This window comes from Phalangium opilio, unplaced genomic scaffold, assembly GCF_054372755.1.
Source record: "Phalangium opilio isolate 3A_F unplaced genomic scaffold, DU_Popi_V2 ptg000098l_1, whole genome shotgun sequence".
Classification (NCBI taxonomy): Eukaryota; Metazoa; Arthropoda; class Arachnida; order Opiliones; family Phalangiidae; genus Phalangium; species Phalangium opilio.
Genome location: NW_028324201.1, coordinates 2,162,502 through 2,183,768, shown reverse-complemented (window position 1 = coordinate 2,183,768; position 21,267 = coordinate 2,162,502). Strand labels below are relative to the sequence as shown.

The following is a 21,267-nucleotide window of genomic DNA, read 5'->3' as shown; positions in this document are numbered from 1 at the left end:
TAGATTAACCTCCAACGGGCTTGTGGCGCAATGGATAACGCGTCTGCCTACGGAGCAGAAGATTCCAGGTTCGAGTCCTGGCAAGCTCGGTATTAACATTTAAAGATGATTATTGGAATGTAACGGAAGGGAAATTTAAAATATTGCATTGCTTCAATAGCATTTAGACAAACCTCCAACGGGCTTGTGGCGCAATGGATAACACGTCTGCCTACAGAGTAAAAGATTCTAGGTTCGAGTCATGGCAAGCTCGGTGTTTATTTTAATTAAAAATCTTTTATGCGTCATAAAAATGCATAAATACAATGTTTGGAAAAGTTTTTGATAGAACGATGTAAGGGCTTGTGGCGTAATGAATAAAGCGTTTGCCTTCGAAGCAGAAGATTCCAGGTTCGAGTCCTGGCAAGCTCGGTATTAACATTTAAAGATGATTATTAGAATATAACGGAAGGGAAATTTATAATATTGCACTGCTTCAATAGCATTTAGATTAACTTCCAACGGGCTTGTGGCGCAATGGATAACGCGTCTGCCTACAGAGCAAAAGATTCTAGGTTCGAGTCATGGCAAGCTCGGTGTTTATTTTAATTAAAGATCTTTTATGCGTCATAAAAATGCGTAAATACAATGTTTGGAAAAGTTTTTGATAGACCGAAGCAAGGGCTTGTGGCGTAATGGATAACGCGTCTGCCTTCGAAGCAGAAGATTCCAGGTTCGGGCCCTGGCAAGCTCGGTATTAACATTTAAAGATGATTATTGGAATGTAACGGAAGGGAAATTTATAATATTGCAATGCTTCAATAGCATTTAGATTAACCTCCAACGGGCTTGTGGCGCAATGGATAACGCGTTTGCCTTCGAAGCAGAAGATTCCAGGTTCGAGTCCTGGCAAGCTCGGTATTAACATTTAAAGATGATTATTAGAATACAACGGAAGGGAAATTTATAATATTGCACTGCTTCAATAGCATTTAGATTAACTTCCAACGGGCTTGTGGCGCAATGGATAACGCGTCTGCCTACAGAGTAAAAGATTCTAGGTTCGAGTCCTGGCAAGCTCGGTGTTTATTTTAATTAAAGATCTTTTATGCGTCATAAAAATGCATAAATACAATGTTTGGAAACGTTTTTGATAAAACGAAGCAGGGGCTTGTGGCGTAATGGATAACGCGTCTGCCTTCGAAGCAGAAGATTCCAGGTTCGAGTCCTGACAAGCTCGGTTTTAACATTTAAAGATGATTATTAGAATATAACGGAAGGGAAATTTATAATATTGCAATGCTTCAATAGCATTTAGATTAACCTCCAACGGGCTTGTGGCGCAATGGATAACACGTCTGCCTACAGAGTAAAAGATTCTAGGTTCGAGTCATGGCAAGCTCGGTGTTTATTTTAATTAAAGATATTTTATGCGTCATAAAAATGCATAAATACAATGTTTGGAAAAGTTTTTGATAGAACGAAGTAAGGGCTTGTGGCGTAATGGATAACGCGTCTGCCTTCGAAGCAGAAGATTCCAGGTTCGGGCCCTGGCAAGCTCGGTATTAACATTTAAAGATGATTATTGGAATGTAACGGAAGGGAAATTTATAATATTGCAATGCTTCAATAGCATTTAGATTAACCTCCAACGGGCTTGTGGCGCAATGGATAACGCCTCTGCCCACGGAGCTGAAGATTCCAGGTTCGAGTCCTGGCAAGCTCGGTATTAACATTTAAAGACGATTATTGGAATGTAACGGAAGGGAAATTTAAAATATTGCATTGCTTCAATAGCATTTAGACAAACCTCCAACGGGCTTGTGGCGCAATGGATAACACGTCTGCCTACAGAGTAAAAGATTCTAGGTTCGAGTCATGGCAAGCTCGGTGTTTATTTTAATTAAAAATCTTTTATGCGTCATAAAAATGCATAAATACAATGTTTGGAAAAGTTTTTGATAGAACGATGTAAGGGCTTGTGGCGTAATGAATAAAGCGTTTGCCTTCGAAGCAGAAGATTCCAGGTTCGAGTCCTGGCAAGCTGGGTATTAACATTTAAAGATGATTATTAGAATATAACGGAAGGGAAATTTATAATATTGCACTGCTTCAATAGCATTTAGATTAACTTCCAACGGGCTTGTGGCGCAATGGATAACGCGTCTGCCTACAGAGCAAAAGATTCTAGGTTCGAGTCATGGCAAGCTCGGTGTTTATTTTAATTAAAGATCTTTTATGCGTCATAAAAATGCGTAAATACAATGTTTGGAAAAGTTTTTGATAGACCGAAGCAAGGGCTTGTGGCGTAATGGATAACGCGTCTGCCTTCGAAGCAGAAGATTCCAGGTTCGGGCCCTGGCAAGCTCGGTATTAACATTTAAAGATGATTATTGGAATGTAACGGAAGGGAAATTTATAATATTGCAATGCTTCAATAGCATTTAGATTATCCTCCAACGGGCTTGTGGCGAAATGGATAACGCGTCTGCCTACGGAGCAGAAGATTTAAGGTTCGAGTCCTGGCAAGCTCGGTATTAACATTTAAAGATGATTATTAGAATATAACGGAAGGGAAATTTATAATATTGCAATGCTTCCATAGCATTTAGATTAACTTCCAACGGGCTTGTGGCGCAATGGATAACGCGTCTGCCTACGGAGCAAAAGATTCTAGGTTCGATTCCTGGCAGGCTCGGTATTATCATTTAAAGATGATTATTGGAATGTAACGGAAGGGAAATTTATAATATTGCAATGATTCAATAGCATTTAGGTTAACATCCAACGGGCTTGTGGCGCAATGGATAACGCGTCTGCCTACGGAGCAGAAGATTCCAGGTTCGAGTCCTGGCAGGCTCGGTATTATCATTTAAAGATGATTATTATAATATAACGGAAGGGAAATTTAAAATATTGCAATGCTTCAATAGCATTTAGATAATCCTCCAACGGGCTTGTGGCGCAATGGATAACGCGTCTGCCTACAGAGTAAAAGATTCTAGGTTCGAGTCATGGCAAGTTCGGTGTTTATTTTAATTAAAGATCTTTTATGCGTCATGAAAATGCATAAATACAATGTTTGGAAAAGTTTTTGTTAGAACGAAGCAAGGGCTTGTGGCGTAATGGATAACGCGCCTGCCTTCGAAGCAGAAGATTCCAGGTTCGAGTCCTGGCAAGCTCGGTATTAACATTTAAAGATGATTATTAGAATATAACGGAAGGGAAATTTATAATATTGCACTGCTTCAATAGCATTTAGATTAACTTCCGACGGGCTTGTGGCGCAATGGATAACGCGTCTGCCTACAGAGCAAAAGATTCTAGGTTCGAGTCATGGCAAGCTCGGTGTTTATTTTAATTAAAGATCTTTTATGCGTCATAAAAATGCGTAAATACAATGTTTGGAAAAGTTTTTGATTGACCGAAGCAAGGGCTTGTGGCGTAATGGATAACGCGTCTGCCTTCGAAGCAGAAGATTCCAGGTTCGTGCCCTGGCAAGCACGGTATTAACATTTAAAGATGATTATTGGAATGTAACGGAAGGGAAATTTATAATATTGCAATGCTTCAATAGCATTTAGATTAACCTCCAACGGGCTTGTGGCGCAATGGATAACGCGTCTGCCTTCGAAGCAGAAGATTCCAGGTTCGAGTCCTGGCAAGCTCGGTTTTAACACTTAATGATGATTATTAGAATATAACGGAAGGGAAATTTATAATATTGCAATGATTCAATAGCATTTATATTAACCTCCAACGGGCTTGTGGCGCAATGGATAAAACGTCTGCCTACAGAGTAAAAGATTCTAGGTTCGAGTCATGGCAAGCTCGGTGTTTATTTTAATTAAAGATCTTTTATGCGTCATAAAAATGCATAAATACAATGTTTGGAAAAGTTTTTGATAGAACGAAGCCAGGGCTTGTGGCGTAATGAATAAAGCGTCTGCCTTCGAAGCAGAAGATTCCAGTTCGAGTCCTGGCAAGCTCGGTATTAACATTTGAAGATGATTATTGGAATGTAACGGAAGGGAAATTTATAATATCGCAATGCTTCAATAGCATTTAGATTATCCTCCAACGGGCTTGTGGCGAAATGGATAACGCGTCTGCCTACGGAGCAGAAGATTTAAGGTTCGAGTCCTGGCAAGCTCGGTATTAACATTTAAAGATGATTATTAGAATATAACGGAAGGGAAATTTATAATATTGCAATGCTTCCATAGCATTTAGATTAACTTCCAACGGGATGGTGGCGCAATGGATAACGCGTCTGCCTACGGAGCAAAAGATTCTAGGTTCGAGTCCTGGCAGGCTCGGTATTATCATTTAAAGATGATTATTGGAATGTAACGGAAGGGAAATTTATAATATTGCAATGATTCAATAGCATTTAGGTTAACATCCAACGGGCTTGTGGCGCAATGGATAACGCGTCTGCCTACGGAGCAGAAGATTCCAGGTTCGAGTCCTGGCAGGCTCGGTATTATCATTTAAAGATGATTATTATAATATAACGGAAGGGAAATTTAAAATATTGCAATGCTTCAATAGCATTTAGATAATCCTCCAACGGGCTTGTGGCGCAAAGGATAACGCGTCTGCCTACAGAGTTAAAGATTCTAGGTTCGAGTCATGGCAAGTTCGGTGTTTATTTTAATTAAAGATCTTTTATGCGTCATAAAAATGCATAAATACAATGTTTGGAAAAGTTTTTGTTAGAACGAAGCAAGGGCTTGTGGCGTAATGGATAACGCGCCTGCCTTCGAAGCAGAAGATTCCAGGTTCGAGTCCTGGCAAGCTCGGTATTAACATTTAAAGATGATTATTGGAATGTAACGGAAGGGAAATTTAAAATATTGCAATGCTTCAATAGCATTTAGATAAACCTCCAACGGGCTTGTGGCGCAATGGATAACGCGTCTGCCTACAGAGTAAAAGATTCTAGGTTCGAGTCATGGCAAGCTTGGTGTTTATTTTAATTAAAGATCTTTTATGCGTCATAAAAATGCATAAATACAATGTTTGGAAAGGTTTTTGTTAGAACGAAGCAAGGGCTTGTGGCGCAATGGATAACGCGTCTGCCTACAGAGCAGAAGATTTAAGGTTCGAGTCCTGGCAAGCTCGGTATTAACATTTAAAGATGATTATTGGAATGTAACGGAAGGGAAATTTAAAATATTGCATTGCTTCAATAGCATTTAGATAAACCTCCAACGGGCTTGTGGCGCAATGGATAACGCGTCTGCCTACGGAGCAGAAGATTCCAGGTTCGAGTCCTGGCAAGCTCGGTATTAACATTTAAAGATGATTATTAGAATATAACGGAAGGGAAATTTATAATATTGCATTGCTTCCATAGCATTTAGACTAACTTCCAACGGGCTTGTGGCGCAATGGATAACGCGTCTGCCTACGGAGCAGAAGATTCCAGGTTCGAGTCCTGGCAAGCTCGGTATTAACATTTAAAGATGATTATTGGAATGTAACGGAAGGGAAATTTAAAATATTGCATTGCTTCAATAGCATTTAGACAAACCTCCAACGGGCTTGTGGCGCAATGGATAACACGTCTGCCTACAGAGTAAAAGATTCTAGGTTCGAGTCATGGCAAGCTCGGTGTTTATTTTAATTAAAAATCTTTTATGCGTCATAAAAATGCATAAATACAATGTTTGGAAAAGTTTTTGATAGAACGATGTAAGGGCTTGTGGCGTAATGAATAAAGCGTTTGCCTTCGAAGCAGAAGATTCCAGGTTCGAGTCCTGGCAAGCTCGGTATTAACATTTAAAGATGATTATTAGAATATAACGGAAGGGAAATTTATAATATTGCACTGCTTCAATAGCATTTAGATTAACTTCCAACGGGCTTGTGGCGCAATGGATAACGCGTCTGCCTACAGAGCAAAAGATTCTAGGTTCGAGTCATGGCAAGCTCGGTGTTTATTTTAATTAAAGATCTTTTATGCGTCATAAAAATGCGTAAATACAATGTTTGGAAAAGTTTTTGATAGACCGAAGCAAGGGCTTGTGGCGTAATGGATAACGCGTCTGCCTTCGAAGCAGAAGATTCCAGGTTCGGGCCCTGGCAAGCTCGGTATTAACATTTAAAGATGATTATTGGAATGTAACGGAAGGGAAATTTATAATATTGCAATGCTTCAATAGCATTTAGATTAACCTCCAACGGGCTTGTGGCGCAATGGATAACGCGTCTGCCTTCGAAGCAGAAGATTCCAGGTTCGAGTCCTGGCAAGCTCGGTTTTAACATTTAATGATGATTATTAGAATATAACGGAAGGGAAATTTATAATATTGCAATGATTCAAAAGCATTTAGACTAACCTCCAACGGGCTTGTGGCGCAATGGATAACGCGTCTGCCTACGGAGCAGAAGATTCCAGGTTCGAGTCCTGGCAAGCTCGGTACTAACATTTAAAGATGATTATTGGAATGTAACGGAAGGGAAATTTAAAATATTGCAATGCTTCAATAGCATTTAGATAAACCTCCAACGGGCTTGTGGCGCAATGGATAACGCGTCTGCCTACAGAGTAAAAGATTCTAGGTTCGAGTCATGGCAAGCTCGGTGTTTATTTTAATTAAAGATCTTTTATGCGTCATAAAAATGCATAAATACAATGTTTGGAAAGGTTTTTGTTAGAACGAAGCAAGGGCTTGTGGCGTAATGGATAACGCGTCTGCCTTCGAAGCAGAAGATTCCAGGTTCGAGTCCTGGCAAGCTCGGTATTAACATTTGAAGATGATTATTGGAATATAACGGAAGGGAAATTTATAATATTGGGATGATTCAGAAGCATTTAGATTAACCTCCAACGGGCTTGTGGCGCAATGGATAACGCGTCTGCCTACAGAGCAGAAGATTTAAGGTTCGAGTCCTGGCAAGCTCGGTATTAACATTTAAAGATGATTATTGGAATGTAACGGAAGGGAAATTTAAAATATTGCATTGCTTCAATAGCATTTAGATAAACCTCCAACGGGCTTGTGGCGCAATGGATAACGCGTCTGCCTACGGAGCAGAAGATTCCAGGTTCGAGTCCTGGCAAGCTCGGTATTAACATTTAAAGATGATTATGAGAATATAACGGAAGGGAAATTTATAATATTGCATTGCTTCCATAGCATTTAGATTAACTTCCAACGGGCTTGTGGCGCAATGGATAACGCGTCTGCCTACAGAGCAGAAGATTTAAGGTTCGAGTCCTGGCAAGCTCGGTATTAACATTTAAAGATGATTATTGGAATGTAACGGAAGGGAAATTTATAATATTGCATTGCTTCCATAGCATTTAGATTAACTTCCAACGGGCTTGTGGCGCAATGGATAACGCGTCTGCCTACGGAGCAAAAGATTCTAGGTTCGAGTCCTGGCAAGCTCAGTGTTTATTTTAATTAAAGATCTTTTATGCGTCATAAAAATGCATAAATACAATGTTTGGAAAAGTTTTTGATAGACCGAAGCAAGGGTTTGTGGCGTAATGGATAACGCGTCTGCCTTCAAAGCAGAAGATTCCAGGTTCGGGCCCTGGCAAGCTCGGTTTTAACATTTAAAGATGATTATTGGAATGTAACGGAAGGGAAATTTAAAATATTGCATTGCTTCAATAGCATTTAGATAAACCTCCAACGGGCTTGTGGCGCAATGGATAACGCGTCTGCCTACGGAGCAAAAGATTCTAGGTTCGAGTCCTGGCAGGCTCGGTGTTATCATTTAAAGATGATTATTGGAATGTAACGGAAGGGAAATTTATAATATTGCAATGCTTCAATAGCATTTAGATTAACCTCCAACGGGCTTGTGGCGCAATGGATAACGCGTCTGCCTACGGAGCAGAAGATTCCAGGTTCGAGTCCTGGCAAGCTCGGTATTAACATTTAAAGATGATTATTGGAATGTAACGGAAGGGAAATTTAAAATATTGCATTGCTTCAATAGCATTTAGACAAACCTCCAACGGGCTTGTGGCGCAATGGATAACACGTCTGCCTACAGAGTAAAAGATTCTAGGTTCGAGTCATGGCAAGCTCGGTGTTTATTTTAATTAAAAATCTTTTATGCGTCATAAAAATGCATAAATACAATGTTTGGAAAAGTTTTTGATAGAACGATGTAAGGGCTTGTGGCGTAATGAATAAAGCGTTTGCCTTCGAAGCAGAAGATTCCAGGTTCGAGTCCTGGCAAGCTGGGTATTAACATTTAAAGATGATTATTAGAATATAACGGAAGGGAAATTTATAATATTGCACTGCTTCAATAGCATTTAGATTAACTTCCAACGGGCTTGTGGCGCAATGGATAACGCGTCTGCCTACAGAGCAAAAGATTCTAGGTTCGAGTCATGGCAAGCTCGGTGTTTATTTTAATTAAAGATCTTTTATGCGTCATAAAAATGCGTAAATACAATGTTTGGAAAAGTTTTTGATAGACCGAAGCAAGGGCTTGTGGCGTAATGGATAACGCGTCTGCCTTCGAAGCAGAAGATTCCAGGTTCGGGCCCTGGCAAGCTCGGTATTAACATTTAAAGATGATTATTGGAATGTAACGGAAGGGAAATTTATAATATTGCAATGCTTCAATAGCATTTAGATTATCCTCCAACGGCCTTGTGGCGAAATGGATAACGCGTCTGCCTACGGAGCAGAAGATTTAAGGTTCGAGTCCTGGCAAGCTCGGTATTAACATTTAAAGATGATTATTAGAATATAACGGAAGGGAAATTTATAATATTGCAATGCTTCCATAGCATTTAGATTAACTTCCAACGGGCTTGTGGCGCAATGGATAACGCGTCTGCCTACGGAGCAAAAGATTCTAGGTTCGAGTCCTGGCAGGCTCGGTATTATCATTTAAAGATGATTATTGGAATGTAACGGAAGGGAAATTTATAATATTGCAATGATTCAATAGCATTTAGGTTAACATCCAACGGGCTTGTGGCGCAATGGATAACGCGTCTGCCTACGGAGCAGAAGATTCCAGGTTCGAGTCCTGGCAGGCTCGGTATTATCATTTAAAGATGATTATTATAATATAACGGAAGGGAAATTTAAAATATTGCAATGCTTCAATAGCATTTAGATAATCCTCCAACGGGCTTGTGGCGCAATGGATAACGCGTCTGCCTACAGAGTAAAAGATTCTAGGTTCGAGTCATGGCAAGTTCGGTGTTTATTTTAATTAAAGATCTTTTATGCGTCATAAAAATGCATAAATACAATGTTTGGAAAAGTTTTTGTTAGAACGAAGCAAGGGCTTGTGGCGTAATGGATAACGCGCCTGCCTTCGAAGCAGAAGATTCCAGGTTCGAGTCCTGGCAAGCTCGGTATTAACATTTAAAGATGATTATTAGAATATAACGGAAGGGAAATTTATAATATTGCACTGCTTCAATAGCATTTAGATTAACTTCCGACGGGCTTGTGGCGCAATGGATAACGCGTCTGCCTACAGAGCAAAAGATTCTAGGTTCGAGTCATGGCAAGCTCGGTGTTTATTTTAATTAAAGATCTTTTATGCGTCATAAAAATGCGTAAATACAATGTTTGGAAAAGTTTTTGATTGACCGAAGCAAGGGCTTGTGGCGTAATGGATAACGCGTCTGCCTTCGAAGCAGAAGATTCCAGGTTCGGGCCCTGGCAAGCACGGTATTAACATTTAAAGATGATTATTGGAATGTAACGGAAGAGAAATTTATAATATTGCAATGCTTCAATAGCATTTAGATTAACCTCCAACGGGCTTGTGGCGCAATGGATAACGCGTCTGCCTTCGAAGCAGAAGATTCCAGGTTCGAGTCCTGGCAAGCTCGGTTTTAACACTTAATGATGATTATTAGAATATAACGGAAGGGAAATTTATAATATTGCAATGATTCAATAGCATTTATATTAACCTCCAACGGGCTTGTGGCGCAATGGATAAAACGTCTGCCTACAGAGTAAAAGATTCTAGGTTCGAGTTATGGCAAGCTCGGTGTTTATTTTAATTAAAGATCTTTTATGCGTCATAAAAATGCATAAATACAATGTTTGGAAAAGTTTTTGATAGAACGAAGCCAGGGCTTGTGGCGTAATGAATAAAGCGTCTGCCTTCGAAGCAGAAGATTCCAGTTCGAGTCCTGGCAAGCTCGGTATTAACATTTGAAGATGATTATTGGAATGTAACGGAAGGGAAATTTATAATATCGCAATGCTTCAATAGCATTTAGATTATCCTCCAACGGGCTTGTGGCGAAATGGATAACGCGTCTGCCTACGGAGCAGAAGATTTAAGGTTCGAGTCCTGGCAAGCTCGGTATTAACATTTAAAGATGATTATTAGAATATAACGGAAGGGAAATTTATAATATTGCAATGCTTCCATAGCATTTAGATTAACTTCCAACGGGCTTGTGGCGCAATGGATAACGCGTCTGCCTACGGAGCAAAAGATTCTAGGTTCGAGTCCTGGCAGGCTCGGTATTATCATTTAAAGATGATTATTGGAATGTAACGGAAGGGAAATTTATAATATTGCAATGATTCAATAGCATTTAGGTTAACATCCAACGGGCTTGTGGCGCAATGGATAACGCGTCTGCCTACGGAGCAGAAGATTCCAGGTTCGAGTCCTGGCAGGCTCGGTATTATCATTTAAAGATGATTATTATAATATAACGGAAGGGAAATTTAAAATATTGCAATGCTTCAATAGCATTTAGATAATCCTCCAACGGGCTTGTGGCGCAATGGATAACGCGTCTGCCTACAGAGTAAAAGATTCTAGGTTCGAGTCATGGCAAGTTCGGTGTTTATTTTAATTAAAGATCTTTTATGCGTCATAAAAATGCATAAATACAATGTTTGGAAAAGTTTTTGTTAGAACGAAGCAAGGGCTTGTGGCGTAATGGATAACGCGCCTACCTTCGAAGCAGAAGATTCCAGGTTCGAGTCCTGGCAAGCTCGGTATTAACATTTAAAGATGATTATTGGAATGTAACGGAAGGGAAATTTAAAATATTGCAATGCTTCAATAGCATTTAGATAAACCTCCAACGGGCTTGTGGCGCAATGGATAACGCGTCTGCCTACAGAGTAAAAGATTCTAGGTTCGAGTCATGGCAAGCTCGGTGTTTATTTTAATTAAAGATCTTTTATGCGTCATAAAAATGCATAAATACAATGTTTGGAAAGGTTTTTGTTAGAACGAAGCTAGGGCTTGTGGCGCAATGGATAACGCGTCTGCCTACAGAGCAGAAGATTTAAGGTTCGAGTCCTGGCAAGCTCGGTATTAACATTTAAAGATGATTATTGGAATGTAACGGAAGGGAAATTTAAAATATTGCATTGCTTCAATAGCATTTAGATAAACCTCCAACGGGCTTGTGGCGCAATGGATAACGCGTCTGCCTACGGAGCAGAAGATTCCAGGTTCGAGTCCTGGCAAGCTCGGTATTAACATTTAAAGATGATTATTAGAATATAACGGAAGGGAAATTTATAATATTGCATTGCTTCCATAGCATTTAGACTAACTTCCAACGGGCTTGTGGCGCAATGGATAACGCGTCTGCCTACGGAGCAGAAGATTCCAGGTTCGAGTCCTGGCAAGCTCGGTATTAACATTTAAAGATGATTATTGGAATGTAACGGAAGGGAAATTTAAAATATTGCATTGCTTCAATAGCATTTAGACAAACCTCCAACGGGCTTGTGGCGCAATGGATAACACGTCTGCCTACAGAGTAAAAGATTCTAGGTTCGAGTCATGGCAAGGTCGGTGTTTATTTTAATTAAAAATCTTTTATGCGTCATAAAAATGCATAAATACAATGTTTGGAAAAGTTTTTGATAGAACGATGTAAGGGCTTGTGGCGTAATGAATAAAGCGTTTGCCTTCGAAGCAGAAGATTCCAGGTTCGAGTCCTGGCAAGCTCGGTATTAACATTTAAAGATGATTATTAGAATATAACGGAAGGGAAATTTATAATATTGCACTGCTTCAATAGCATTTAGATTAACTTCCAACGGGCTTGTGGCGCAATGGATAACGCGTCTGCCTACAGAGCAAAAGATTCTAGGTTCGAGTCATGGCAAGCTCGGTGTTTATTTTAATTAAAGATCTTTTATGCGTCATAAAAATGCGTAAATACAATGTTTGGAAAAGTTTTTGATAGACCGAAGCAAGGGCTTGTGGCGTAATGGATAACGCGTCTGCCTTCGAAGCAGAAGATTCCAGGTTCGGGCCCTGGCAAGCTCGGTATTAACATTTAAAGATGATTATTGGAATGTAACGGAAGGGAAATTTATAATATTGCAATGCTTCAATAGCATTTAGATTAACCTCCAACGGGCTTGTGGCGCAATGGATAACGCGTCTGCCTTCGAAGCAGAAGATTCCAGGTTCGAGTCCTGGCAAGCTCGGTTTTAACATTTAATGATGATTATTAGAATATAACGGAAGGGAAATTTATAATATTGCAATGATTCAAAAGCATTTAGATTAACCTCCAACGGGCTTGTGGCGCAATGGATAACGCGTCTGCCTACGGAGCAGAAGATTCCAGGTTTGAGTCCTGGCAAGCTCGGTATTAACATTTAAAGATGATTATTGGAATGCAACGGAAGGGAAATTTAAAATATTGCATTGCTTCAATAGCATTTAGATAAACCTCCAACGGGCTTGTGGCGCAATGGATAACACGTCTGCCTACAGAGTAAAAGATTCTAGGTTCGAGTCATGGCAAGCTCGGTGTTTATTTTAATTAAAGATCTTTTATGCGTCATAAAAATGCATAAATACAATGTTTGGAAAAGTTTTTGATAGAACGAAGCAAGGGCTTGTGGCGTAATGAATAAAGCGTCTGCCTTCGAAGCAGAAGATTCCAGGTTCGGGCCCTGGCAAGCTCGGTATTAACATTTAAAGATGATTATTGGAATGTAACGGAAGGGAAATTTATAATATCGCAATGCTTCAATAGCATTTAGATTATCCTCCAACGGGCTTGTGGCGAAATGGATAACGCGTCTGCCTACGGAGCAGAAGATTTAAGGTTCGAGTCCTGGCAAGCTCGGTATTAACATTTAAAGATGATTATTAGAATATAACGGAAGGGAAATTTATAATATTGCAATGCTTCCATAGCATTTAGATTAACTTCCAACGGGCTTGTGGCGCAATGGATAACGCGTCTGCCTACGGAGCAAAAGATTCTAGGTTCGAGTCCTGGCAGGCTCGGTATTATCATTTAAAGATGATTATTGGAATGTAACGGAAGGGAAATTTATAATATTGCAATGATTCAATAGCATTTAGGTTAACATCCAACGGGCTTGTGGCGCAATGGATAACGCGTCTGCCTACGGAGCAGAAGATTCCAGGTTCGAGTCCTGGCAGGCTCGGTATTATCATTTAAAGATGATTATTATAATATAACGGAAGGGAAATTTAAAATATTGCAATGCTTCAATAGCATTTAGATAATCCTCCAACGGGCTTGTGGCGCAATGGATAACGCGTCTGCCTACAGAGTAAAAGATTCTAGGTTCGAGTCATGGCAAGTTCGGTGTTTATTTTAATTAAAGATCTTTTATGCGTCATAAAAATGCATAAATACAATGTTTGGAAAAGTTTTTGTTAGAACGAAGCAAGGGCTTGTGGCGTAATGGATAACGCGCCTACCTTCGAAGCAGAAGATTCCAGGTTCGAGTCCTGGCAAGCTCGGTATTAACATTTAAAGATGATTATTGGAATGTAACGGAAGGGAAATTTAAAATATTGCAATGCTTCAATAGCATTTAGATAAACCTCCAACGGGCTTGTGGCGCAATGGATAACGCGTCTGCCTACAGAGTAAAAGATTCTAGGTTCGAGTCATGGCAAGCTCGGTGTTTATTTTAATTAAAGATCTTTTATGCGTCATAAAAATGCATAAATACAATGTTTGGAAAGGTTTTTGTTAGAACGAAGCAAGGGCTTGTGGCGCAATGGATAACGCGTCTGCCTACAGAGCAGAAGATTTAAGGTTCGAGTCCTGGCAAGCTCGGTATTAACATTTAAAGATGATTATTGGAATGTAACGGAAGGGAAATTTAAAATATTGCATTGCTTCAATAGCATTTAGATAAACCTCCAACGGGCTTGTGGCGCAATGGATAACGCGTCTGCCTACGGAGCAGAAGATTCCAGGTTCGAGTCCTGGCAAGCTCGGTATTAACATTTAAAGATGATTATTAGAATATAACGGAAGGGAAATTTATAATATTGCATTGCTTCCATAGCATTTAGACTAACTTCCAACGGGCTTGTGGCGCAATGGATAACGCGTCTGCCTACGGAGCAGAAGATTCCAGGTTCGAGTCCTGGCAAGCTCGGTATTAACATTTAAAGATGATTATTGGAATGTAACGGAAGGGAAATTTAAAATATTGCATTGCTTCAATAGCATTTAGACAAACCTCCAACGGGCTTGTGGCGCAATGGATAAAACGTCTGCCTACAGAGTAAAAGATAATAGGTTCGAGTCATGGCAAGGTCGGTGTTTATTTTAATTAAAAATCTTTTATGCGTCATAAAAATGCATAAATACAATGTTTGGAAAAGTTTTTGATAGAACGATGTAAGGGCTTGTGGCGTAATGAATAAAGCGTTTGCCTTCGAAGCAGAAGATTCCAGGTTCGAGTCCTGGCAAGCTCGGTATTAACATTTAAAGATGATTATTAGAATATAACGGAAGGGAAATTTATAATATTGCACTGCTTCAATAGCATTTAGATTAACTTCCAACGGGCTTGTGGCGCAATGGATAACGCGTCTGCCTACAGAGCAAAAGATTCTAGGTTCGAGTCATGGCAAGCTCGGTGTTTATTTTAATTAAAGATCTTTTATGCGTCATAAAAATGCGTAAATACAATGTTTGGAAAAGTTTTTGATAGACCGAAGCAAGGGCTTGTGGCGTAATGGATAACGCGTCTGCCTTCGAAGCAGAAGATTCCAGGTTCGGGCCCTGGCAAGCTCGGTATTAACATTTAAAGATGATTATTGGAATGTAACGGAAGGGAAATTTATAATATTGCAATGCTTCAATAGCATTTAGATTAACCTCCAACGGGCTTGTGGCGCAATGGATAACGCGTCTGCCTTCGAAGCAGAAGATTCCAGGTTCGAGTCCTGGCAAGCTCGGTTTTAACATTTAATGATGATTATTAGAATATAACGGAAGGGAAATTTATAATATTGCAATGATTCAAAAGCATTTAGATTAACCTCCAACGGGCTTGTGGCGCAATGGATAACGCGTCTGCCTACGGAGCAGAAGATTCCAGGTTTGAGTCCTGGCAAGCTCGGTATTAACATTTAAAGATGATTATTGGAATGCAACGGAAGGGAAATTTAAAATATTGCATTGCTTCAATAGCATTTAGATAAACCTCCAACGGGCTTGTGGCGCAATGGATAACACGTCTGCCTACAGAGTAAAAGATTCTAGGTTCGAGTCATGGCAAGCTCGGTGTTTATTTTAATTAAAGATCTTTTATGCGTCATAAAAATGCATAAATACAATGTTTGGAAAAGTTTTTGATAGAACGAAGCAAGGGCTTGTGGCGTAATGAATAAAGCGTCTGCCTTCGAAGCAGAAGATTCCAGGTTCGAGTCCTGGCAAGCTCGGTATTAACATTTGAAGATGATTATTGGAATGTAACGGAAGGGAAATTTATAATATCGCAATGCTTCAATAGCATTTAGATTATCCTCCAACGGGTTTGTGGCGTAATGGATAACGCGTCTGCCTTCGAAGCAGAAGATTCCAGGTTCGGGCCCTGGCAAGCTCGGTATTAACATTTAAAGATGATTATTGGAATGTAACGGAAGGGAAATTTATAATATTGCAATGCTACAATAGCATTTAGATTCTTCAACGGTCTTGTGGCGCAATGGATAACGCGTCTGCCTACGGAGCAGAAGATTCCAGGTTCGAGTCCTGGCAAGCTCGGTATTAACATTTAAAGGTGATTATTAGACTATAACGGAAGGGAAATTTAAAATATTGCAATGCTTCAATAGCATTTAGATAAACCTCCAACGGGCTTGTGGCGCAATGGATAACGCGTCTGCCTACAGAGTAAAAGATTCTAGGTTCGAGTCATGGCAAGCTCGGTGTTTATTTTAATTAAAGATCTTTTATGCGTCATAAAAATGCATAAATACAATGTTTGGAAAGGTTTTTGTTAGAACGAAGCAAGGGCTTGTGGCGTAATGGATAACGCGTCTGCCTTCGAAGCAGAAGATTCCAGGTTCGAGTCCTGGCAAGCTCGGTATTAACATTTAAAGATGATTATTAGAATATAACGGAAGGGAAATTTATAATATTGGGATGATTCAGAAGCATTTAGATTAACCTCCAACGGGCTTGTGGCGCAATGGATAACGCGTCTGCCTACAGAGCAGAAGATTTAAGGTTCGAGTCCTGGCAAGCTCGGTATTAACATTTAAAGATGATTATTGGAATGTAACGGAAGGGAAATTTAAAATATTGCATTGCTTCAATAGCATTTAGATAAACCTCCAACGGGCTTGTGGCGCAATGGATAACGCGTCTGCCTACGGAGCAGAAGATTCCAGGTTCGAGTCCTGGCAAGCTCGGTATTAACATTTAAAGATGATTATTAGAATATAACGGAAGGGAAATTTATAATATTGCATTGCTTCCATAGCATTTAGATTAACTTCCAACGGGCTTGTGGCGCAATGGATAACGCGTCTGCCTACAGAGCAGAAGATTTAAGGTTCGAGTCCTGGCAAGCTCGGTATTAACATTTAAAGATGATTATTGGAATGTAACGGAAGGGAAATTTATAATATTGCATTGCTTCCATAGCATTTAGATTAACTTCCAACGGGCTTGTGGCGCAACGGATAACGCGTCTGCCTACGGAGCAAAAGATTCTAGGTTCGAGTCCTGGCAAGCTCAGTGTTTATTTTAATTAAAGATCTTTTATGCGTCATAAAAATGCATAAATACAATGTTTGGAAAAGTTTTTGATAGACCGAAGCAAGGGTTTGTGGCGTAATGGATAACGCGTCTGCCTTCAAAGCAGAAGATTCCAGGTTCGGGCCCTGGCAAGCTCGGTTTTAACATTTAAAGATGATTATTGGAATGTAACGGAAGGGAAATTTAAAATATTGCATTGCTTCAATAGCATTTAGATAAACCTCCAACGGGCTTGTGGCGCAATGGATAACGCGTCTGCCTACGGAGCAAAAGATTCTAGGTTCGAGTCCTGGCAGGCTCGGTGTTATCATTTAAAGATGATTATTGGAATGTAACGGAAGGGAAATTTATAATATTGCAATGATTCAATAGCATTTAGATTAACCTCCAACGGGCTTGTGGCGCAATGGATAACGCGTCTGACTACGGAGCAGAAGATTTAAGGTTCGAGTCCTGGCAAGCTCGGTATTAACATTTAAAGATGATTATTGGAATGTAACGGAAGGGAAATTTAAAATATTGCATTGCTTCAATAGCATTTAGATAAACCTCCAACGGGCTTGTGGCGCAATGGATAACGCGTCTGCCTACGGAGCAGAAGATTCCAGGTTCGAGTCCTGGCAAGCTCGGTATTAACATTTAAAGATGATTAATAGAATATAACGGAAGGGAAATTTATAATATTGCATTGCTTCCATAGCATTTAGATTAACTTCCAACGGGCTTGTGGCGCAATGGATAACGCGTCTGCCTACGGAGCAAAAGATTCTAGGTTCGAGTCCTGGCAAGCTCAGTGTTTATTTTAATTAAAGATCTTTTATGCGTCATAAAAATGCATAAATACAATGTTTGGAAAAGTTTTTGATAGACCGAAGCAAGGGTTAGTGGCGTAATGGATAACGCGTCTGCCTTCGTAGCAGAAGATTCCAGGTTCGGGCCCTGGCAAGCTCAATATTAACATTTAAAGATGATTATTGGAATGTAACGGAAGGGAAATTTATAATATTGCAATGCTACAATAGCATTTAGATTAACCTCCAACGGTCTTGTGGCGCAATGGATAACTCGTCTGCCTACGGAGCAGAAGATTCCAGGTTCGAGTCCTGGCAAGCTCGGTATTAACATTTAAAGGTGATTATTAGACTATAACGGAAGGGAAATTTAAAATATTGCAGTGCTTCAAAAGCATTTAGATAAACCTCCAACGGGCTTGTGGCGCAATGGATAACGCGTCTGCCTACAGAGTAAAAGATTCTAGGTTCGAGTCATGGCAAGCTCGGTGTTTATTTTAATTAAAGACCTTTTATGCGTCATAAAAATGCATAAATACAATGTTTGGAAAGGTTTTTGTTAGAACGAAGCAAGGGCTTGTGGCGTAATGGATAACGCGTCTGCCTTCGAAGCAGAAGATTCCAGGTTCGAGTCCTGGCAAGCTCGGTATTAACATTTAAAGATGATTATTAGAATATAACGGAAGGGAAATTTATAATATTGGAATGATTCAGTAGCAATTAGTTTAACCTCCAACGGGCTTGTGGCGCAATGGATAACGCGTCTGCCTACAGAGCAGAAGATTTAAGGTTCGAGTCCTGGCAAGCTCGGTATTAACATTTAAAGATGATTATTGGAATGTAACGGAAGGGAAATTTAAAATATTGCATTGCTTCAATAGCATTTAGATAAACCTCCAACGGGCTTGTGGCGCAATGGATAACGCGTCTGCCTACGGAGCAAAAGATTCTAGGTTCGAGTCCTGGCAGGCGCGGTATTATCATTTAAAGATGATTATTGGAATGTAACGGAAGGGAAATTTATAATATTGCAATGATTCAATAGCATTGAGATTAACCTCCAACGGGCTTGTGGCGCAATGGATAACGCGTCTGCCTACGGAGCAGAAGATTCCAGGTTCGAGTCCTGGCAGGCTCGGTATTATCATTTAAAGATGATTATTAGAATATAACGGAAGGGAAATTTAAAATATTGCAATGCTTCAATAGCATTTAGATAAACCTCCAACGGGCTTGTGGCGCAATGGATAACGCGTCTGCCTACAGAGTAAAAGATTCTAGGTTCGAGTCATGGCAAGCTCGGTGTTTATTTTAATTAAAGATCTTTTATGCGTCATAAAAATGCATAAATACAATGTTTGGAAAAGTTTTTGATAGACCGAAGCAAGGGTTTGTGGCGTAATGGATAACGCGTCTGCCTTCGTAGCAGAAGATTCCAGGTTCGGGCCCTGGCAAGCTCGGTATTAACATTTAAAGATGATTATTGGAATGTAACGGAAGGGAAATTTATAATATTGCATTGCTTCCATAGCATTTAGATCAACTTCCAACGGGCTTGTGGCGCAATGGATAACGCGTCTGCCTACGGAGCAAAAGATTCTAGGTTCGAGTCCTGGCAAGCTCAGTGTTTATTTTAATTAAAGATCTTTTATGCGTCATAAAAATGCATAAATACAATGTTTGGAAAAGTTTTTGATGGACCGAAGCAAGGGTTTGTGGCGTAATGGATAACGCGTCTGCCTTCAAAGCAGAAGATTCCAGGTTCGGGCCCTGGCAAGCTCGGTTTTAACATTTAAAGATGATTATTGGAATGTAACGGAAGGGAAATTTAAAATATTGCATTGCTTCAATAGCATTTAGATAAACCTCCAACGGGCTTGTGGCGCAATGGATAACGCGTCTGCCTACGGAGCAAAAGATTCTAGGTTCGAGTCCTGGCAGGCTCGGTGTTATCATTTAAAGATGATTATTGGAATGTAACGGAAGGGAAATTTATAATATTGCAATGATTCAATAGCATTTAGATTAACCTCCAACGGGCTTGTGGCGCAATGGATAACGCGTCTGACTACGGAGCAGAAGATTTAAGGTTCGAGTCCTGGCAAGCTCGGTATTAACATTTAAAGATGATTATTGGAATGTAACGGAAGGGAAATTTAAAATATTGCATTGCTTCAATAGCATTTAGATAAACCTCCAACGGGCTTGTGGCGCAATGGATAACGCGTCTGCCTACGGAGCAGAAGATTCCAGGTTCGAGTCCTGGCAAGCTCGGTATTAACATTTAAAGATGATTAATAGAATATAACGGAAGGGAAATTTATAATATTGCATTGCTTCCATAGCATTTAGATTAACTTCCAACGGGCTTGTGGCGCAATGGATAACGCGTCTGCCTACGGAGCAAAAGATTCTAGGTTCGAGTCCTGGCAAGCTCAGTGTTTATTTTAATTAAAGATCTTTTATGCGTCATAAAAATGCATAAATACAATGTTTGGAAAAGTTTTTGATAGACCGAAGCAAGGGTTAGTGGCGTAATGGATAACGCGTCTGCCTTCGTAGCAGAAGATTCCAGGTTCGGGCCCTGGCAAGCTCAATATTAACATTTAAAGATGATTATTGGAATGTAACGGAAGGGAAATTTATAATATTGCAATAATATTGCAATGCTACAATAGCATTTAGATTAACCTCCAACGGTCTTGTGGCGCAATGGATAACTCGTCTGCCTACGGAGCAGAAGATTCCAGGTTCGAGTCCTGGCAAGCTCGGTATTAACATTTAAAGGTGATTATTAGACTATAACGGAAGGGAAATTTAAAATATTGCAGTGCTTCAAAAGCATTTAGATAAACCTCCAACGGGCTTGTGGCGCAATGGATAACGCGTCTGCCTACAGAGTAAAAGATTCTAGGTTCGAGTCATGGCAAGCTCGGTGTTTATTTTAATTAAAGACCTTTTATGCGTCATAAAAATGCATAAATACAATGTTTGGAAAGGTTTTTGTTAGAACGAAGCAAGGGCTTGTGGCGTAATGGATAACGCGTCTGCCTTCGAAGCAGAAGATTCCAGGTTCGAGTCCTGGCAAGCTCGGTATTAACATTTAAAGATGATTATTAGAATATAACGGAAGGGAAATTTATAATATTGGAATGATTCAGTAGCAATTAGTTTAACCTCCAACGGGCTTGTGGCGCAATGGATAACGCGTCTGCCTACAGAGCAGAAGATTTAAGGTTCGAGTCCTGGCAAGCTCGGTATTAACATTTAAAGATGATTATTGGAATGTAACGGAAGGGAAATTTAAAATATTGCATTGCTTCAATAGCATTTAGATAAACCTCCAACGGGCTTGTGGCGCAATGGATAACGCGTCTGCCTACGGAGCAAAAGATTCTAGGTTCGAGTCCTGGCAGGCGCGGTATTATCATTTAAAGATGATTATTGGAATGTAACGGAAGGGAAATTTATAATATTGCAATGATTCAATAGCATTTAGAT

General features: G+C 39.9%; 61 non-coding genes across 61 annotated transcripts; all 61 read left to right on the top strand.

Moving 5' to 3' along the window:
- Nucleotides 1-16: 16 nt before the first annotated feature.
- Nucleotides 17-89, top strand: TRNAR-ACG (transfer RNA arginine (anticodon ACG)). Its single transcript has one exon. It is a non-coding gene; the product is annotated as a tRNA-Arg (tRNA).
- A 571-nt stretch (nucleotides 90-660) lies between these two features.
- Nucleotides 661-733, top strand: TRNAR-UCG (transfer RNA arginine (anticodon UCG)). The gene has a single exon. It is a non-coding gene; the product is annotated as a tRNA-Arg (tRNA).
- Nucleotides 734-824: 91 nt separating this feature from the next.
- On the top strand, nucleotides 825-897 carry TRNAR-UCG (transfer RNA arginine (anticodon UCG)). Its single transcript has one exon. It is a non-coding gene; the product is annotated as a tRNA-Arg (tRNA).
- A 249-nt stretch (nucleotides 898-1,146) lies between these two features.
- On the top strand, nucleotides 1,147-1,219 carry TRNAR-UCG (transfer RNA arginine (anticodon UCG)). The gene has a single exon. It is a non-coding gene; the product is annotated as a tRNA-Arg (tRNA).
- A 249-nt stretch (nucleotides 1,220-1,468) lies between these two features.
- TRNAR-UCG (transfer RNA arginine (anticodon UCG)) lies at nucleotides 1,469-1,541 on the top strand. The gene has a single exon. It is a non-coding gene; the product is annotated as a tRNA-Arg (tRNA).
- Nucleotides 1,542-2,276: 735 nt separating this feature from the next.
- TRNAR-UCG (transfer RNA arginine (anticodon UCG)) lies at nucleotides 2,277-2,349 on the top strand. The gene has a single exon. It is a non-coding gene; the product is annotated as a tRNA-Arg (tRNA).
- A 419-nt stretch (nucleotides 2,350-2,768) lies between these two features.
- On the top strand, nucleotides 2,769-2,841 carry TRNAR-ACG (transfer RNA arginine (anticodon ACG)). The gene has a single exon. It is a non-coding gene; the product is annotated as a tRNA-Arg (tRNA).
- A 249-nt stretch (nucleotides 2,842-3,090) lies between these two features.
- TRNAR-UCG (transfer RNA arginine (anticodon UCG)) lies at nucleotides 3,091-3,163 on the top strand. The gene has a single exon. It is a non-coding gene; the product is annotated as a tRNA-Arg (tRNA).
- Nucleotides 3,164-3,412: 249 nt separating this feature from the next.
- Nucleotides 3,413-3,485, top strand: TRNAR-UCG (transfer RNA arginine (anticodon UCG)). Its single transcript has one exon. It is a non-coding gene; the product is annotated as a tRNA-Arg (tRNA).
- A 91-nt stretch (nucleotides 3,486-3,576) lies between these two features.
- On the top strand, nucleotides 3,577-3,649 carry TRNAR-UCG (transfer RNA arginine (anticodon UCG)). The gene has a single exon. It is a non-coding gene; the product is annotated as a tRNA-Arg (tRNA).
- A 740-nt stretch (nucleotides 3,650-4,389) lies between these two features.
- Nucleotides 4,390-4,462, top strand: TRNAR-ACG (transfer RNA arginine (anticodon ACG)). The gene has a single exon. It is a non-coding gene; the product is annotated as a tRNA-Arg (tRNA).
- Nucleotides 4,463-4,711: 249 nt separating this feature from the next.
- TRNAR-UCG (transfer RNA arginine (anticodon UCG)) lies at nucleotides 4,712-4,784 on the top strand. The gene has a single exon. It is a non-coding gene; the product is annotated as a tRNA-Arg (tRNA).
- A 249-nt stretch (nucleotides 4,785-5,033) lies between these two features.
- On the top strand, nucleotides 5,034-5,106 carry TRNAC-ACA (transfer RNA cysteine (anticodon ACA)). Its single transcript has one exon. It is a non-coding gene; the product is annotated as a tRNA-Cys (tRNA).
- Nucleotides 5,107-5,197: 91 nt separating this feature from the next.
- TRNAR-ACG (transfer RNA arginine (anticodon ACG)) lies at nucleotides 5,198-5,270 on the top strand. The gene has a single exon. It is a non-coding gene; the product is annotated as a tRNA-Arg (tRNA).
- A 91-nt stretch (nucleotides 5,271-5,361) lies between these two features.
- On the top strand, nucleotides 5,362-5,434 carry TRNAR-ACG (transfer RNA arginine (anticodon ACG)). Its single transcript has one exon. It is a non-coding gene; the product is annotated as a tRNA-Arg (tRNA).
- Nucleotides 5,435-6,005: 571 nt separating this feature from the next.
- TRNAR-UCG (transfer RNA arginine (anticodon UCG)) lies at nucleotides 6,006-6,078 on the top strand. Its single transcript has one exon. It is a non-coding gene; the product is annotated as a tRNA-Arg (tRNA).
- Nucleotides 6,079-6,169: 91 nt separating this feature from the next.
- TRNAR-UCG (transfer RNA arginine (anticodon UCG)) lies at nucleotides 6,170-6,242 on the top strand. Its single transcript has one exon. It is a non-coding gene; the product is annotated as a tRNA-Arg (tRNA).
- A 91-nt stretch (nucleotides 6,243-6,333) lies between these two features.
- TRNAR-ACG (transfer RNA arginine (anticodon ACG)) lies at nucleotides 6,334-6,406 on the top strand. Its single transcript has one exon. It is a non-coding gene; the product is annotated as a tRNA-Arg (tRNA).
- Nucleotides 6,407-6,655: 249 nt separating this feature from the next.
- TRNAR-UCG (transfer RNA arginine (anticodon UCG)) lies at nucleotides 6,656-6,728 on the top strand. Its single transcript has one exon. It is a non-coding gene; the product is annotated as a tRNA-Arg (tRNA).
- Nucleotides 6,729-6,819: 91 nt separating this feature from the next.
- TRNAC-ACA (transfer RNA cysteine (anticodon ACA)) lies at nucleotides 6,820-6,892 on the top strand. Its single transcript has one exon. It is a non-coding gene; the product is annotated as a tRNA-Cys (tRNA).
- Nucleotides 6,893-6,983: 91 nt separating this feature from the next.
- On the top strand, nucleotides 6,984-7,056 carry TRNAR-ACG (transfer RNA arginine (anticodon ACG)). The gene has a single exon. It is a non-coding gene; the product is annotated as a tRNA-Arg (tRNA).
- Nucleotides 7,057-7,147: 91 nt separating this feature from the next.
- On the top strand, nucleotides 7,148-7,220 carry TRNAC-ACA (transfer RNA cysteine (anticodon ACA)). Its single transcript has one exon. It is a non-coding gene; the product is annotated as a tRNA-Cys (tRNA).
- Nucleotides 7,221-7,311: 91 nt separating this feature from the next.
- TRNAR-ACG (transfer RNA arginine (anticodon ACG)) lies at nucleotides 7,312-7,384 on the top strand. The gene has a single exon. It is a non-coding gene; the product is annotated as a tRNA-Arg (tRNA).
- A 413-nt stretch (nucleotides 7,385-7,797) lies between these two features.
- TRNAR-ACG (transfer RNA arginine (anticodon ACG)) lies at nucleotides 7,798-7,870 on the top strand. Its single transcript has one exon. It is a non-coding gene; the product is annotated as a tRNA-Arg (tRNA).
- Nucleotides 7,871-8,441: 571 nt separating this feature from the next.
- Nucleotides 8,442-8,514, top strand: TRNAR-UCG (transfer RNA arginine (anticodon UCG)). The gene has a single exon. It is a non-coding gene; the product is annotated as a tRNA-Arg (tRNA).
- A 419-nt stretch (nucleotides 8,515-8,933) lies between these two features.
- TRNAR-ACG (transfer RNA arginine (anticodon ACG)) lies at nucleotides 8,934-9,006 on the top strand. The gene has a single exon. It is a non-coding gene; the product is annotated as a tRNA-Arg (tRNA).
- Nucleotides 9,007-9,255: 249 nt separating this feature from the next.
- Nucleotides 9,256-9,328, top strand: TRNAR-UCG (transfer RNA arginine (anticodon UCG)). Its single transcript has one exon. It is a non-coding gene; the product is annotated as a tRNA-Arg (tRNA).
- Nucleotides 9,329-9,577: 249 nt separating this feature from the next.
- Nucleotides 9,578-9,650, top strand: TRNAR-UCG (transfer RNA arginine (anticodon UCG)). The gene has a single exon. It is a non-coding gene; the product is annotated as a tRNA-Arg (tRNA).
- A 91-nt stretch (nucleotides 9,651-9,741) lies between these two features.
- TRNAR-UCG (transfer RNA arginine (anticodon UCG)) lies at nucleotides 9,742-9,814 on the top strand. Its single transcript has one exon. It is a non-coding gene; the product is annotated as a tRNA-Arg (tRNA).
- Nucleotides 9,815-10,554: 740 nt separating this feature from the next.
- Nucleotides 10,555-10,627, top strand: TRNAR-ACG (transfer RNA arginine (anticodon ACG)). The gene has a single exon. It is a non-coding gene; the product is annotated as a tRNA-Arg (tRNA).
- A 249-nt stretch (nucleotides 10,628-10,876) lies between these two features.
- On the top strand, nucleotides 10,877-10,949 carry TRNAR-UCG (transfer RNA arginine (anticodon UCG)). The gene has a single exon. It is a non-coding gene; the product is annotated as a tRNA-Arg (tRNA).
- A 249-nt stretch (nucleotides 10,950-11,198) lies between these two features.
- TRNAC-ACA (transfer RNA cysteine (anticodon ACA)) lies at nucleotides 11,199-11,271 on the top strand. Its single transcript has one exon. It is a non-coding gene; the product is annotated as a tRNA-Cys (tRNA).
- A 91-nt stretch (nucleotides 11,272-11,362) lies between these two features.
- TRNAR-ACG (transfer RNA arginine (anticodon ACG)) lies at nucleotides 11,363-11,435 on the top strand. The gene has a single exon. It is a non-coding gene; the product is annotated as a tRNA-Arg (tRNA).
- Nucleotides 11,436-11,526: 91 nt separating this feature from the next.
- On the top strand, nucleotides 11,527-11,599 carry TRNAR-ACG (transfer RNA arginine (anticodon ACG)). Its single transcript has one exon. It is a non-coding gene; the product is annotated as a tRNA-Arg (tRNA).
- A 571-nt stretch (nucleotides 11,600-12,170) lies between these two features.
- TRNAR-UCG (transfer RNA arginine (anticodon UCG)) lies at nucleotides 12,171-12,243 on the top strand. Its single transcript has one exon. It is a non-coding gene; the product is annotated as a tRNA-Arg (tRNA).
- Nucleotides 12,244-12,334: 91 nt separating this feature from the next.
- Nucleotides 12,335-12,407, top strand: TRNAR-UCG (transfer RNA arginine (anticodon UCG)). The gene has a single exon. It is a non-coding gene; the product is annotated as a tRNA-Arg (tRNA).
- A 91-nt stretch (nucleotides 12,408-12,498) lies between these two features.
- Nucleotides 12,499-12,571, top strand: TRNAR-ACG (transfer RNA arginine (anticodon ACG)). Its single transcript has one exon. It is a non-coding gene; the product is annotated as a tRNA-Arg (tRNA).
- Nucleotides 12,572-13,312: 741 nt separating this feature from the next.
- Nucleotides 13,313-13,385, top strand: TRNAR-ACG (transfer RNA arginine (anticodon ACG)). The gene has a single exon. It is a non-coding gene; the product is annotated as a tRNA-Arg (tRNA).
- Nucleotides 13,386-13,634: 249 nt separating this feature from the next.
- Nucleotides 13,635-13,707, top strand: TRNAR-UCG (transfer RNA arginine (anticodon UCG)). The gene has a single exon. It is a non-coding gene; the product is annotated as a tRNA-Arg (tRNA).
- A 249-nt stretch (nucleotides 13,708-13,956) lies between these two features.
- Nucleotides 13,957-14,029, top strand: TRNAC-ACA (transfer RNA cysteine (anticodon ACA)). The gene has a single exon. It is a non-coding gene; the product is annotated as a tRNA-Cys (tRNA).
- Nucleotides 14,030-14,120: 91 nt separating this feature from the next.
- Nucleotides 14,121-14,193, top strand: TRNAR-ACG (transfer RNA arginine (anticodon ACG)). Its single transcript has one exon. It is a non-coding gene; the product is annotated as a tRNA-Arg (tRNA).
- Nucleotides 14,194-14,284: 91 nt separating this feature from the next.
- TRNAR-ACG (transfer RNA arginine (anticodon ACG)) lies at nucleotides 14,285-14,357 on the top strand. The gene has a single exon. It is a non-coding gene; the product is annotated as a tRNA-Arg (tRNA).
- A 571-nt stretch (nucleotides 14,358-14,928) lies between these two features.
- Nucleotides 14,929-15,001, top strand: TRNAR-UCG (transfer RNA arginine (anticodon UCG)). Its single transcript has one exon. It is a non-coding gene; the product is annotated as a tRNA-Arg (tRNA).
- Nucleotides 15,002-15,092: 91 nt separating this feature from the next.
- On the top strand, nucleotides 15,093-15,165 carry TRNAR-UCG (transfer RNA arginine (anticodon UCG)). The gene has a single exon. It is a non-coding gene; the product is annotated as a tRNA-Arg (tRNA).
- Nucleotides 15,166-15,256: 91 nt separating this feature from the next.
- Nucleotides 15,257-15,329, top strand: TRNAR-ACG (transfer RNA arginine (anticodon ACG)). Its single transcript has one exon. It is a non-coding gene; the product is annotated as a tRNA-Arg (tRNA).
- A 413-nt stretch (nucleotides 15,330-15,742) lies between these two features.
- On the top strand, nucleotides 15,743-15,815 carry TRNAR-UCG (transfer RNA arginine (anticodon UCG)). Its single transcript has one exon. It is a non-coding gene; the product is annotated as a tRNA-Arg (tRNA).
- Nucleotides 15,816-15,903: 88 nt separating this feature from the next.
- On the top strand, nucleotides 15,904-15,976 carry TRNAR-ACG (transfer RNA arginine (anticodon ACG)). Its single transcript has one exon. It is a non-coding gene; the product is annotated as a tRNA-Arg (tRNA).
- A 249-nt stretch (nucleotides 15,977-16,225) lies between these two features.
- TRNAR-UCG (transfer RNA arginine (anticodon UCG)) lies at nucleotides 16,226-16,298 on the top strand. The gene has a single exon. It is a non-coding gene; the product is annotated as a tRNA-Arg (tRNA).
- A 91-nt stretch (nucleotides 16,299-16,389) lies between these two features.
- On the top strand, nucleotides 16,390-16,462 carry TRNAC-ACA (transfer RNA cysteine (anticodon ACA)). The gene has a single exon. It is a non-coding gene; the product is annotated as a tRNA-Cys (tRNA).
- A 91-nt stretch (nucleotides 16,463-16,553) lies between these two features.
- Nucleotides 16,554-16,626, top strand: TRNAR-ACG (transfer RNA arginine (anticodon ACG)). The gene has a single exon. It is a non-coding gene; the product is annotated as a tRNA-Arg (tRNA).
- Nucleotides 16,627-16,717: 91 nt separating this feature from the next.
- TRNAC-ACA (transfer RNA cysteine (anticodon ACA)) lies at nucleotides 16,718-16,790 on the top strand. Its single transcript has one exon. It is a non-coding gene; the product is annotated as a tRNA-Cys (tRNA).
- A 741-nt stretch (nucleotides 16,791-17,531) lies between these two features.
- TRNAR-ACG (transfer RNA arginine (anticodon ACG)) lies at nucleotides 17,532-17,604 on the top strand. Its single transcript has one exon. It is a non-coding gene; the product is annotated as a tRNA-Arg (tRNA).
- A 91-nt stretch (nucleotides 17,605-17,695) lies between these two features.
- TRNAR-ACG (transfer RNA arginine (anticodon ACG)) lies at nucleotides 17,696-17,768 on the top strand. Its single transcript has one exon. It is a non-coding gene; the product is annotated as a tRNA-Arg (tRNA).
- A 571-nt stretch (nucleotides 17,769-18,339) lies between these two features.
- Nucleotides 18,340-18,412, top strand: TRNAR-UCG (transfer RNA arginine (anticodon UCG)). The gene has a single exon. It is a non-coding gene; the product is annotated as a tRNA-Arg (tRNA).
- A 91-nt stretch (nucleotides 18,413-18,503) lies between these two features.
- Nucleotides 18,504-18,576, top strand: TRNAC-ACA (transfer RNA cysteine (anticodon ACA)). Its single transcript has one exon. It is a non-coding gene; the product is annotated as a tRNA-Cys (tRNA).
- A 255-nt stretch (nucleotides 18,577-18,831) lies between these two features.
- On the top strand, nucleotides 18,832-18,904 carry TRNAR-ACG (transfer RNA arginine (anticodon ACG)). The gene has a single exon. It is a non-coding gene; the product is annotated as a tRNA-Arg (tRNA).
- A 413-nt stretch (nucleotides 18,905-19,317) lies between these two features.
- On the top strand, nucleotides 19,318-19,390 carry TRNAR-ACG (transfer RNA arginine (anticodon ACG)). Its single transcript has one exon. It is a non-coding gene; the product is annotated as a tRNA-Arg (tRNA).
- Nucleotides 19,391-19,967: 577 nt separating this feature from the next.
- TRNAR-ACG (transfer RNA arginine (anticodon ACG)) lies at nucleotides 19,968-20,040 on the top strand. The gene has a single exon. It is a non-coding gene; the product is annotated as a tRNA-Arg (tRNA).
- Nucleotides 20,041-20,131: 91 nt separating this feature from the next.
- On the top strand, nucleotides 20,132-20,204 carry TRNAR-ACG (transfer RNA arginine (anticodon ACG)). Its single transcript has one exon. It is a non-coding gene; the product is annotated as a tRNA-Arg (tRNA).
- Nucleotides 20,205-20,786: 582 nt separating this feature from the next.
- Nucleotides 20,787-20,859, top strand: TRNAR-UCG (transfer RNA arginine (anticodon UCG)). The gene has a single exon. It is a non-coding gene; the product is annotated as a tRNA-Arg (tRNA).
- A 91-nt stretch (nucleotides 20,860-20,950) lies between these two features.
- Nucleotides 20,951-21,023, top strand: TRNAC-ACA (transfer RNA cysteine (anticodon ACA)). Its single transcript has one exon. It is a non-coding gene; the product is annotated as a tRNA-Cys (tRNA).
- The last annotated feature ends 244 nt before the right edge of the window (nucleotides 21,024-21,267 follow it).